At 55.7% G+C, this 12,129-nt stretch overlaps 1 long non-coding RNA gene across 2 annotated transcripts; it reads left to right on the top strand.

The window, feature by feature from the left end:
* The first annotated feature begins 1,446 nt into the window (after nt 1-1,446).
* On the top strand, nt 1,447-7,470 carry LOC107144078. 2 transcript variants are annotated; one of them, XR_007348484.1, is made up of 4 exons: nt 1,447-1,766; nt 2,106-2,366; nt 2,802-4,316; nt 5,910-7,470. It is a non-coding gene; the product is annotated as an uncharacterized LOC107144078 (long non-coding RNA). The 2 variants fall into 2 exon arrangements; XR_001503764.2 differs by having other exon boundaries at nt 2,802-7,470.
* The last annotated feature ends 4,659 nt before the right edge of the window (nt 7,471-12,129 follow it).

The raw sequence follows: 12,129 nt of genomic DNA, 5'->3' as shown, positions 1-12,129 counted from the left end.
TATCCCTGCAGCCCTCCCCCCAGGCCCCTCATCCCTCAGGGCTTCTGAACTCTTTCCCTTGAAGCTGAGGGAAGCCCTGGAAAAGCCCTTTCCCACGGTTACAGCCTCAGCAACTCTACCCCTTCTCCTTTGGCCATGGCTACCCCAGACTGGTCCCCCGTGGAGTGCGCCCACTCCACCACTGAAGGGCTCCCCTCCTTGGCCGGAGCACCAGCTGCAGTCCGTGGCATCATCACCCCACCCCTCAGGCTGCCCAGTCATCAGGTCAGCAATTAGCTACTTCCTCCCAGCCACATGAGGCCACCAAACGTCACGGCCCCTCCTCCTGCTGCTGCCAGCGGGAGTGCTGGGGGTGCCCCTGTCCTTTGTAGTCAGGGCCAAGTCCTGGCCCGACACCCCCTCCCACAACCTACTGAGAGCCGGGGTAATGAGCTGCCATCTAGGGAACGGGAAGCTGAGCAACTGCCTCCTCCCCTGTGTCACCCCATCCCATCGCCTGGGTGGGGCGATGCCAGCTCAAGGGCATGGGCCCAGCCTGGGCAGAGCTTGAGACTCAGGTGTCTCTGGCTCCAGTTGTGGGCGGTTTTCGCCAGGCCCTCACCTGGGGCTGGGAGTCTGTGAGTGAAGGAGCAGTTATCTGGGAAGGGAGAAAAATGGAGTCACTCTACAGCTGTCCTGACATGCAGCAGGTGGGCTCTGCACGAACACCCTCGGGGGCTCTCATGCCTGCACCTAGGCACACTCACAGGTACAAGCTGTGCACTGTCCTTCCCATGGGCGCTCCACCCACATGTGTACCTGGTGGGAAAGTAAGCCCACGGGGGTGCATCCTCAGGTCAGATGCACATTCTGACCCAGCCGTGCTCAGAGGCAGTGAGCTTGCTACACCACTCCCAAACCAGGACCCCTGCAGAGGAACCAGGAGTCACCCCAGCACCTCCCACCTAGACCTTCCTGGGGGCAGTTGGGAGCTACACTGCATTTACAGGTCTGTGTGTGGAGGGCGAGTGGACTGTGGTCTGTGTGGGGGTTGGGGGGAGGCTATTATTTCCAGAGAGAATTAAACACAAATGTGTACTTGTAGGTACATCACTCAACTCCTCAAGCCCTCAGTGATTGCATCTGTGCAATGGAGATTGTAGAATCCCCTTGAACTTGGCTGTGAAGTTGAAATGAGACAACCTGGCTCAGAGCAGTAATGCACAGGCTGGCATTACTGTTGGGGACCCTCCCAATATCCGGTTGCTTAGTGGTAAGTTTGCCTGAAAGAGCTGCCTGGGGAGATAAGCATCCCTTGGTCTTGCATTTTACCTGTGTCCTTGCCCCTGTCTTTCTTTGATTTCTGGAGTCCAGCCCCAGCCAAGATGCAGGACACAGGTTGAGAGGTGTGGCAGGGTGCAGGTGGGGGTGTGATTGGATGCTACTCCCTATTGGCTTGAGGGTGGGGCCCAGGAGGGGCTGGCTACCTGCACCACCCCTACTTGGCTGGCACAACAGGTCACCCAGTGTTGGCTTTTAGCCCTGGGAAGGATGACTCAACCAGAGCCTCCCTGACCAGGCAAATGGGTGCAAGGGATAGGAGCTTGGGTGGAGGGGCCTTCTAGGAATATTCCTGAAAGGGCATCTGGAAACAGGCACTGCTGTGGGGAGCTACCACCCGCACCCCAGCGCAACAAGCACTCCCGCCCTTGTTTTCAGAATCAGCCTCAACCGGCTGACTGGATTCCAGAGGCAGGGCCCCTGCTTGCCCCCCTCGCTGGTCCCAGGTATGCCACCATCCTGCAATGTCACTTTTCTCAGCTTGACCAGCATGGTCTCCGAGCTATGTTCCAAGTTCTGAAGCAGAACACATACACACACACACACACACACACACACACACTCAGGACCCCTTGGGCATAGGGCATGCACACTCCCAAACATGCAGTCATTACTGTTGAGGGTTGTACACTCCCCACCCCCAAAGATCTGTTGGAGTGATAATCCCCAATACCTGGGAATGTGACCTTATTTGGAAATAGGTTCTTTGTAGATGTAATCAAGTTAAAATGAGATCTCACTGGATTAGAGTGGGCTCTAAACCCAATGACTGGTGTCCTTTTAAGGAGAAAGATTTGGAGACACAAAGACAGGGAGACTCACAGGGAAGGTGGACCTCTGGAAAAGTTGCAGAGACTGAGGGGCTGCAGCCACGAGCCAAGAGACACCGAGGACTGCTGGAAGCCACCAGGAGCTAGGCCTGAGGGGCAGGACAGAGTCTCCTTCAGTGCCTGAAGGAAACCCACCAATTGTGCCACACCTTGATCTCCGACTTCTGGCCTCCTTATCTGTGAGAGCCCACATTTCTGTTGTGTTTATGCCATGGGGTGAGTGATAATTTTTATATCAGCCCTAGAAAACATTCCACACACACAGGTACATACACCGGATTGCTCCAGGCTTGGGGTGATATCGGTGGAATTCCCCTTGGGGGCCACTCTGTCTCTATCCTCCTTCCCTTGTCAATGGACCATCAGATCCAAAAAAAAAAGGGAAAGTAATGGTTTTTTTTGGTACTAGGGATTGAACCCAGAGGACTTTACCACTGAGACACATCCCCAGCCCTTTTAATTTTCTTTCTTTTTTCTTTTTAATTTTGAGACAGGAGCTCACTAAGTTGCTTAGGTCCTTGCTAAGTTGCTGAGGCTGGCCTTGAATTTGCTGTCCTCCTGCCTCAGCCTCCCGAGTTGCTGGGATCCCAGGTGTGCACCACACGCCTGGCTAACACTGAGTAATTTTAAAATCCCTCTTTATCTTCCCAGATTTTTTTGAGCAGACGACTCCCTCGGAATCTACTCCTAAAGCTGTGTTGTCATGTTTCTGTGCAGCAAAGATAAGTATGAAGGATGCTACAGCTTTCATTATATTAGTTAAAAATAGGAAGATCCCAAGTGTCCATCGATGGCAGAATAGATACATAAATGCAGGTCCATCCACTCAAGGGAATGCTGCTCAGCAGCGGAAGAGGAGGGAAGGTGATGTGAGCAACACGGATGAGCTCAGGGACACGTTGAGCAGCATGAGGCAGGCACAAAAGGGCACATACCCACGACCCACTTAGAATAGAATAGGTCACACAGAACTACGGGGGTAAAAGGAATCCCAGTGGTCCCCTGGCCTGGGGGATGGAATTGACTGAGGGGCTCAGGAAGCCTCTGAGAGCGCTGGAGGAATTCCATGTTGGATTTTGGTACATAGATGGATACATCATAAAAATCCACTCCACTGCGCCCTTAAGATTTGCTCAACTTGATGGAGAAATCTGATACCTCCGTAAGAGGTAAAAATGAAAACCTGGGGAAGTCAAGAACTAAAAACCACTGGGTAGTGTTTTCTGGGGGCATTTGCAACTTCAGTCTGACTCCCTAGATCAGGGAGAGGCTCAGTCCCTGGGGCCATACTTGTGGCACCGTTCAGTGGATGGGAGGAAACGCCACTCTTCAGCAGAGACTGGGCTGGACACACATGTGCACACACACCTCCTGCAGCACAGCGTGCAGGCTTCAGTGGGTATGTGCCTCAGGCCTGAGGCTGCTGAATTCCCTCAGGCCAACAGACAGGAGTTGCAAGGTGGCAGGTATCTGCCACAGGGACATTTTTTTTGGTACCAGGGATTGAACCCAGGGGCTCTTAACCACTGAGCCACATTTCCACCCCCGCTTTAAATATTTTAAAGACAGGGTCTCCTGAGTTGCTTAGGGCCTCACCAATTTGCTGAGGCTGGTTTTGAACTTGGGATCCTCCTGCCTCAGTCTCCTGAGCTGCTGGGATTACAGGCCTGTGCCACTGCCCCTGGCTTGGTGACAGCGACATTGCTTTTCCCACTCTCTCCACATCCCTGGAGTGAACTGCCTGACGTGGGTGTTATAGGGCCTGTCATGTCCCCATTTTGCACTGGTGTCCCCAGGCCTGGGCCTGTCCTATAGCTGACTTTCCTTTGTTGACTGTTGAAGTCCAGGCTGGGGCTGCCAGAGAGATTAGGGATTCAGCAGTCTGACCCTCTGGGGGCCGCTCTTTGGGGTGGGAATAGGACACAAGCAGGACCCAGCTGCAACCCGCTTCCCCACTTAACCACCAAATGCAGTGGTTTCTTTCTGAAGACAAAAACCAAAGCCCAGCTGAAAAAGAACAGTGACCTCCTACTCAGTTTTTCCGGTCCGACAGGCGTGCACCAAGCACTTTGAGGTCTGTGGCCTGTTACCATTTCACAGACAGGAAAACGGAGGCTTCGAGGAACTGAGTAAAACCTCAGGGTCACACAGGAAATTCAACAGGGGGTGAGTGCACGCTGGCTCCATCAGACTGGGGCTCTCTGGGAGCATGGCTGTCTCCCCCTGGGGTGTGGAGGAATTTCTCTATAGGAGAGGATTAGAGGAGGAGCTGACCTTGAATGTGTCCTTCATAGGGATCTCACTGATCTCCTGCAGAGGCCAGGAGGGGGCTGCTGGCCCTGGCTGCCCCTGCTCCTTATTACCTTAAAGTTAACCCTAAGCTGAGCCCAGGGCTCACCTCATAGGTAGGTGAGCCACAGTTAGGGACCATGGTTCTGGGGACAGGGAGGGTGGAGGGAAGGGTATGAACCCAAGAAGCCATCCCTTTGGTGACTCTGCTGGAATCAGTGGGGGAGACTCTTGCTCGGGGTCACCCAGCTGAGCCACGCCATAGCCACACTGAGCACAAGTGGTCTGGACCCTGCCCCTTCCCAGGAGGATAGTCTGAGTGAAAGGCACCATTTGAGGACATATGGAAGGGACAGAGTGCAGGGTGGCCCCAGCAAAGCTTGGGACCAGGTGCTTCTTTCTCTGCCCACGCCTTACCAGCAGGAGCTGGGTCATATGATGGGGGTGAGGTGGCAGGTGTAATGGGAGATGACAGCCTCCAGGCCAGCCCCTCCACCATATTAAGTCTGGGTCCCTAGCTTCACTTCCCCCACCCTCAGGACAGGGATCCTGCACTGCAGGCCAAGGAGTCATCCCTGCCGCCCAACCCCACTGTCCTGGGAAAGGGGCAGGGGCCTAATGAGGTCAGGTCTAGCGGGTGCAGGAACTGAGGAAGTGCATTTAGTCTTGGGGTGCTAATGAGCTGCAGAGGAGGTGCTGGGAGGGCTTTCGCACCCTCACACTCTGCCGTCCCCTCCAGCCTCCCACGCACCACCTAGGGCCTCGTAAGGGCACATGGAGAGTGTGCTCACTGGCAGCTGAGACTCGGGTCTAACTCCCAGCAAAACTTGCACCAGACGACAGGTCCTTGGGAATCCGACTTCATCCTTATAACCTCTCAGGAGCTCACATCTGCACACCCAGCAGTGAGTGCTGGCATCCATGTGGCTTGCACCCCAGTGCCCCCACAGGCACCCACCCACCTGCTTGCCACGTCCCCTAAAGCGATGATTAAAGCAGAGGAGCCCTGGATGCGGAGTGCATTCTGGGAGTCCAGGGCCTTTGCACCCCCTACCTAGATCTAAAGGCACATTCCCTGGGATCCCTGCTGGTGGGACTCACCACTCCTGGGGGGCAGGAGCCCCCGGACGCCCTGCCTCTCCCCGGGGTGAGGGCGGCGCTGGCCCAGGGTTTATTAATAAACTCGCTCCTGACTGGAAAGGCCTCTGCAGAAGGCTCCACCTCAAGCCAATCAGAGCAGAACTTTCCAGGAATGTCCCCCCCCCAAGCAAGCCTGCCTCTGACTCCAGGATTATTTCCCACCCCTGACTTCATCCCCTTGGTGTGTGTGGCTCCTGCCAGGCTCCACTGGCTCTGCGGGCGGGCCTGCTGTCACCTGGCAGCTGACATCTACCTTGGCCACCGCCCAGAGAAGGTCATGCCGCCCATGGGTGGTAGGGCCAGGATTAGATTTGCTTCCCTGTCATCCAGGCCTGCTCCTCCCCGCCACGCACACAGAGGCCACTGTGGGGACAGACGATGCCCTGGACCTCACCCCCACTGGGAGGAAGCTGAGAACCCTGGCCCTGAAGGCAGAGCGCCCGGCTCACTCAGCTTTCTGCTGCTTCCTTGTGACCTTGTGACCTCAAACAAGCAGGATTTGACTAATTTGTGGCTCAATGTCATCGTCTGTAAAATGAGGGTAAAGATGGTCACCCGAAGAAAGACAGCTGCGGGATTAAGAGTATGTGATGCTGGCGGGGCGGTCCAGGGCTGTCGGGAGTGGGAAGTGAATGGTGTTCTGGCCTCTGTCACTAATTCCTGTCTCATCTTCATCACCACTGCCACTGTCACTACCTCCTCCAGCCCTGACCTCACTCCCAGCCCCATCACATCACTCCCTCCCTGAGCCAGCCTTCCCCTAGGATGAGCTGTTACCACTGTTCAATCATCCCAAGAACACTGTTCCCATGCTGGGTTCAAGGTCATGTGAGTGACCCTTTGGAGATGAGTTCTGCACCAGCTACAGTTACTGTCATTATTATTATCATCAGTCCCCCTCCTGCCTGTGTTTGGCACAGAACTTTGTCCTGCCAATGGATGAAAACACCAATGGATACACTCCAACTTTCCAACAAGAGCATTTTGCAGGGAAGGAAGGTGACACGGGCCTTCTCCTGGAAGGCATCCTTGCTTGCCAGGTGAGAGGTGGGTGGGAAGTACCCTGCAGGGAAGTCAGATGTTACTGATGTCACTTGCTGAGCACCTGTGGGAGGGTTACTTCTCTACCTCTGTGGGATGACTCGGCCTCACTCTCCCCATTTGTCAAATGGATCACCGTGCCGGCCACCATGAGGCTAGCAGAACTGTTGGTCAATAATCTTGTACTCAAGCACCACGGAGATGTCCGGGCAGGGCTCAGGGCCAGTGTAGCCTTTGGGCTTCTGCCCTCTGGGGCAGACAATGGACAGTTTTGGCCCAGCCCGCTCCTCAGAGTCAGCAGGGAAGATGCTGGGTGGTAGGAAGTTCTCAAAAAAGTCCAGCACCCTGGACAAGTTCCAGGGGCAGCATTAGTAATGATTAAGCCAGACTAGGCCCAGCTTGGCCTGGCCCAGAGCGTGCACTGGAGTCCGGGTTGGACTCCCAGGGCAGGGCTGAGGGCCAAGGGAAGGACAACCGAGGGCCCCCACCCACCCACGGGCTCAGGGAGGCCGCTCTGTACTCGGCTCCACGTGCACCACGGTATCATTCATGAGGCAGGGATGGGACAGCTGGGACATGGCAAGACGGGGTGGCCCGGGAGGCCCACAGGCTTCCCTGGGGTCTGGGGTCCTTCGCACATGGACATCTATGCAGCTGCAACTGTCCGAGGATCCCCCGCCCTCCTCCTATGGCGCCCTGGCCGTGAACTCCCGGGGAATAAACAGGGCCTCCGCCGACCGACTGCTGTGTACTCCTGGCCCCTGCAGTGTAAACTCCGGGACGTATTTATGTTGTCTGGGCCTGGTCCGGGTCCCCTGCCCAGCTCACAAGGGTCACACACCATGACAGATGTCACACGTGCAAGGCATCTGGGTTTCTCCACACAGTGGGGGGACAGGGGAGGGAAGGGGAGTTGATAGGGGACAGTGACCAGAGCCAGCTGGAGCTGTGGTCTGAGGTGGGGCGTCAGAGCTGAAGAAGCGGCAAAGTGCCTTCACCCAGCCTTCACTGTCCCCTGTTCCTAGAATTGGAGGCAAGTCTCCTAGGAGATCCCTGGCCCAGCCAGTGACCTGGGTCACTCTGAAGCCTTCCAGGGCCAATACTGGTCCCAGACTCCAGGGTCATGGGGCCTAGGGCTCTGCCCAACCTGCAGACAGCCTGAGAATTGGCCCTCCAGGCCCTTCTTTGATCTGCCTTTCTATTACCCCCACGGGCACCATGCCAAGTCTCTGGCACACATTATCTCATTTAAGCTGATGCCTGCCTGCGGGGGGTGGAGGGAACTGCAGTTTCCTCCTGACCCAGGGGGGGTGAGATACAGGGCCTGAGGTGAGCCAGGCTGGAAGTGACCAGGCTGGGGTTCGAACCTGAATCTGTGGACACAGCAGCGCTACTCTATAGAGAGCCATGTCTGTGGGCGGGAAGCCACAGTCGGCCCTGGAACCCAGGTCTTGTCAACTCTCTTCCCACTCCATCAGAAACAGGGTGGTGGAGATGCGACCCTGTCCTCGGGAGCCCCAGGCTGACGGGGAGCCCTAGACCACGAGCAGTTACTGACCACACCACTGGGGAGGCAGGTGGAGCCAGAGGTCTTTGCAGAGCTGAGGGAGGGACTGGCGGCCCCCGAGGGAGGAGGACTTGGCCAAAGTGGTGGGCAGCTTTGGGTGGCCCTGGAGACAGGAGCTGAGTCCCTACACTGTCCTGATAAGGAAACAAGGCTCATCTCTGCTCCCCCCAGGGCCCCCCTCTCCCAACTGCCATCCTGGCCCTGCCCACCATGCCCGGGAGGGGCCCAAGGAACATAGCCGTGTGACAAGCATGCCACTGGGCACTGAGCACGTCTCCAGGAATGACACCCAGGGAAGGCTATTTTTGTCTGGGAAGTCTCCCGCTCCTCCTGCTCACCCCAAAATAACCAGGCTGCAGGGAACTGCAAATCGTGGGCTGCCCCAGCCTCATGGGGCGCTGCGGTCCCCGGTGACTGACTTCCTCAGGCCCCTCAGATGTGGAGCCCCCACCCCAGGGCCGTCTCCTCTCTCAGACTGGGGCTCCCTGAGGGCAGAGGCTGTCTCCCCTGGGTTAGGAGGCCCTGGGGTGATGGGGCTGTGTCCCCCCTCTAGTAAAGGCAGCTCCTCAGAGCATTCGGGTCCCTGGAGCCTGCTTTACTGTGGATTTCGGGGGGCCGGTGCCAGGTGGCCTTTCCCTCTTCCAGGCCGTTAGGAAGGGTGCCCTGGCGGGGAAACCAGATCTCCCTCCCTCCGTGGGCACAAGTGCGTCTCGCCGGTGGGCTCACGCAGGGCCTGGCTGTGCTGGCAGTACCCGGCTATCCTGCTGCAGGCCACACAGCCCCTGGTGGGAGGGTTCACATGTCCCAGCACCAGCCAGCCACCTGCTACCTCCTGCCTCCCAAAATAGAGGCTGGCCTTCTCCCATTACGGGCTGCACACCCCACTGCCCTTGTCCCCAGCTTGGGGCTCTGCCTCCTCCCTCCTCTCCTTGGTGGGGGGTGTTGAGGGGTTCGACCTTCAGTCTCACCTGTCTTCAAAGCTGGAGTCTGGATGTGACCCAAGAAAATGGCCCTGTTTGAGGGCTGGACATGAAATGGGATGCTCCTCGTAAGGAACCAGTGTCCTTATCCTGTTTGGAGGGCACTGTTCCCCTCGGCCTTGCTCATTCCCCAGCATCCAGTACCCTCCCTTGCCATGGAGTCGGGGGTGGAGTGTGTGGCTGCTGACCCAAGTGATGTCATTAACCTCTGCTTATTGAAAGCTGAGAAACTGAGACAGAGAGTTTGGGAATATACCCCGCACATGTGCACGCCAGCTTCCCCACCATCCATTTCACAAACTGCTGCTTTTAACTGAGCACTTACTATGTCCAAACTGTGCTGGTTCTCCCCACTCATTATCATGTTCAAGACTCAAAATATCTTCTTAACAGAGTTATAGTTGTCCTATTCAACAGTAGAGAGAGCGAAGCCCAGACAGGTTAAATACTCCCCTAAGGTCACACAGCAAGAAAAAGAAAGAGTTGGTATTCAAACTCAGGTTGGAACAATGTTTATCTTTTTCTTTTTTTAATATACATATTTTTAGTTGTGGTTGGATACAGTCCCTTGATCTTATTTATTAATTTTTATGTGGTGCTGAGGATTGAACCCCAGCGCCTTGCCCATGCTAGGCAAGCGCTCTACCGCTGAGCCACAACCCCAGCTCCCTCCCTTTTTCTTTCTAAAAGATTTTGTGATGAGAAAATTAAAACATTCAAACAAACACTGGGGATGGCACAGTGAATCTATGGGTACCCGTTGCCAAGATAGAGCCACGAACATTTTGCCAGATTTTTGTGCTCAAGTATTTTAAGATCTAGACGTTATGACCTGTCACCCTGTTCACTTCATCATGAATCTCTAACAAAACCAAACCCCGGACTTTCTACATAATCCAGCATGGCATTCTCACCCCGAGCCCCAAATTTCCTACTATCCTCTAACACAGAGCTCGCGTTCAACTCCCCCAGATTGTCCCCACACATGGAGGGATTTGGGGTAGATCTGCACTCTAACTTCTCTTCCCCTTGATGGAGGAAAGGTTCTAGAAAGGGACCCCAGGGGACATGGCAGGTGGCTGAAACTGGGATGGGGACCATGGAGAGAGATGGATGGGGACCTGAGAGGCCAGAGCCTGGGAGTGGGAGACCCTCTCCACCGGGTGAGGGCTGTCCCCTGGGCTTGCGATCCCTTCCACAGGGCCCCCTTCTACCCTGGGCTCATGGTCCAAATGGCCAAAATAGGTGCTAGCTTATCGTCCACCCCCCAGCCCGTCCCTCACCCCGTGGACCTGCCTTTCAGTCACCATCAGTGTCTGGGGTGTGGGAAGGCCACCCCCAGGTCACTCATGCATGGAGAGGAATGTTCCTCAGCAGAATTCAGAAGGGGCTGAGTCCCCACAAGTGACAATAAAGGGGTCTGCTTGCCAGTGGCCAGTTAGGCCAGGGGTCTCTAAGCTCCCTTCCTGCCCCATGTCTGCTCTGTCCTCCTTTCTTGTGAACCGGAGGGACACTGACCAGGGCAAGAGAAGGCCCAGGTGTTCCCTCAGTCTTCTGGCCTGGGTGGGGAGTGGAGTGCTCAAGGCCGAGTCAGGCCGACCCCAGGGCCGTGGCTGGGACTCCCTGCCCAGACCGGGCTGTGAGAAGAGCCCAGGATGGAAGTGTCCAAAGGAGGGGGCTGTGTCCTGCCCTCAGGAGCCCCAATCTGAAGAGACACAGCCCCAACTTTGGGGAGCGCCAGTCTGAGGGGAGATGAGGCCCCTTCCTCAGAGAGCCACAGTAAGGGACAGTTCCTCCATTCAGTTTCACTTACTACTAAAGCCATGTTGAGATTGGGGCGAGGAGGACAGGAATGGCCAAAGTCCCCTCATCCACCCTCTCCAAATTAGGGCAGATTTCTGTCCTGTGAGAGCCAGGATAAGGTGAGTTCCTGTCCACTCTGACAGGCTCGTTTGTATCACATGGGCTGCTGCCTGGGGCCTCTTTTAGCTCTTAGAGGTTCCTTCCTTCCTTCCTTCCTTCCTTCCTTCCTTCCTTCCTTCCTTCCTTCCTTCCTTCCTTCCTTCCTTCTTTCCTTCCTCCCTCCCTCCCTCTTCCTTCCTTCCTTCCTTCCTTCCTTCCTTCTAAACTCCGGGGCACTTGACCACTGAGCCACACCCCCGCCCTATTTTGTATTTTATTTAGAGTAAGGGCTCATCCAGTTGGTTAGCGCCTCACTTTTGCTGAGGCTGGCTTTGAACTCACAATCCTCCTGCCTCAGCCTCCCGATCCGCTGGGATTACAGGTGTGCACCATTGTGCCCGGCGTCTTGGAGATTTTTGTGAAAGAGTGGAGCCCCATGGCTGGCACACTCCGGGACTTGGCATTGGCAGCCATTTGGTTATTCACAGAGCGTATTCCCATCCATGACATCAGCTAAACTCACCACAGCATGTGCCACGATAGACCCCATTTTACAGACAAGGAAATTGAGACTCAGAAACTTGAGAGGAGGCCTCAAGCCCAGCAGCTAACAAACGGTAGAGATCCACTTCTATTTGGTGTCAAATTTTGCTTTCTCGGGCTGGGGATGTGGCTCAAGCGGTAGCACGCTCGCCTGGCATGCGTGTGGCCCGGGTTCGATCCTCAGCACCACATACCGACAAAGATGTTGTGTCTGCCGAAAACTAAAAAATAAATATTTAAAAAAAAAAATTTTTGCTTTCTCTTCAGGAGCCTGCCACGTCTCACCTTGTACAGGACCCATGAGAGACAGACCCTGGGGAGCATGAAGATTGGGTGTAGTTTCTGGAGGCCTGAGGCCCAGGGTCTTTGGGAAAATGCTCTGGGGGGTCTGTGGGGAGACACCAGGGAGTCATGGGAGGAGGGAGGAAGTTACTAGCCACCCTGGGCAGGGGACAGGGCCCTCCTGGAGGAACAAAAGAATCAACCTCCACAAGGAACAACGGCCCTGGAGCCAGGC

The sequence above is a fragment of the Marmota marmota genome, unplaced genomic scaffold (genome assembly GCF_001458135.2).
Source record: "Marmota marmota marmota unplaced genomic scaffold, marMar, whole genome shotgun sequence".
Lineage (NCBI taxonomy): Eukaryota > Metazoa > Chordata > Mammalia > Rodentia > Sciuridae > Marmota > Marmota marmota.
This window is presented reverse-complemented; position numbering and strand designations above follow the sequence as displayed.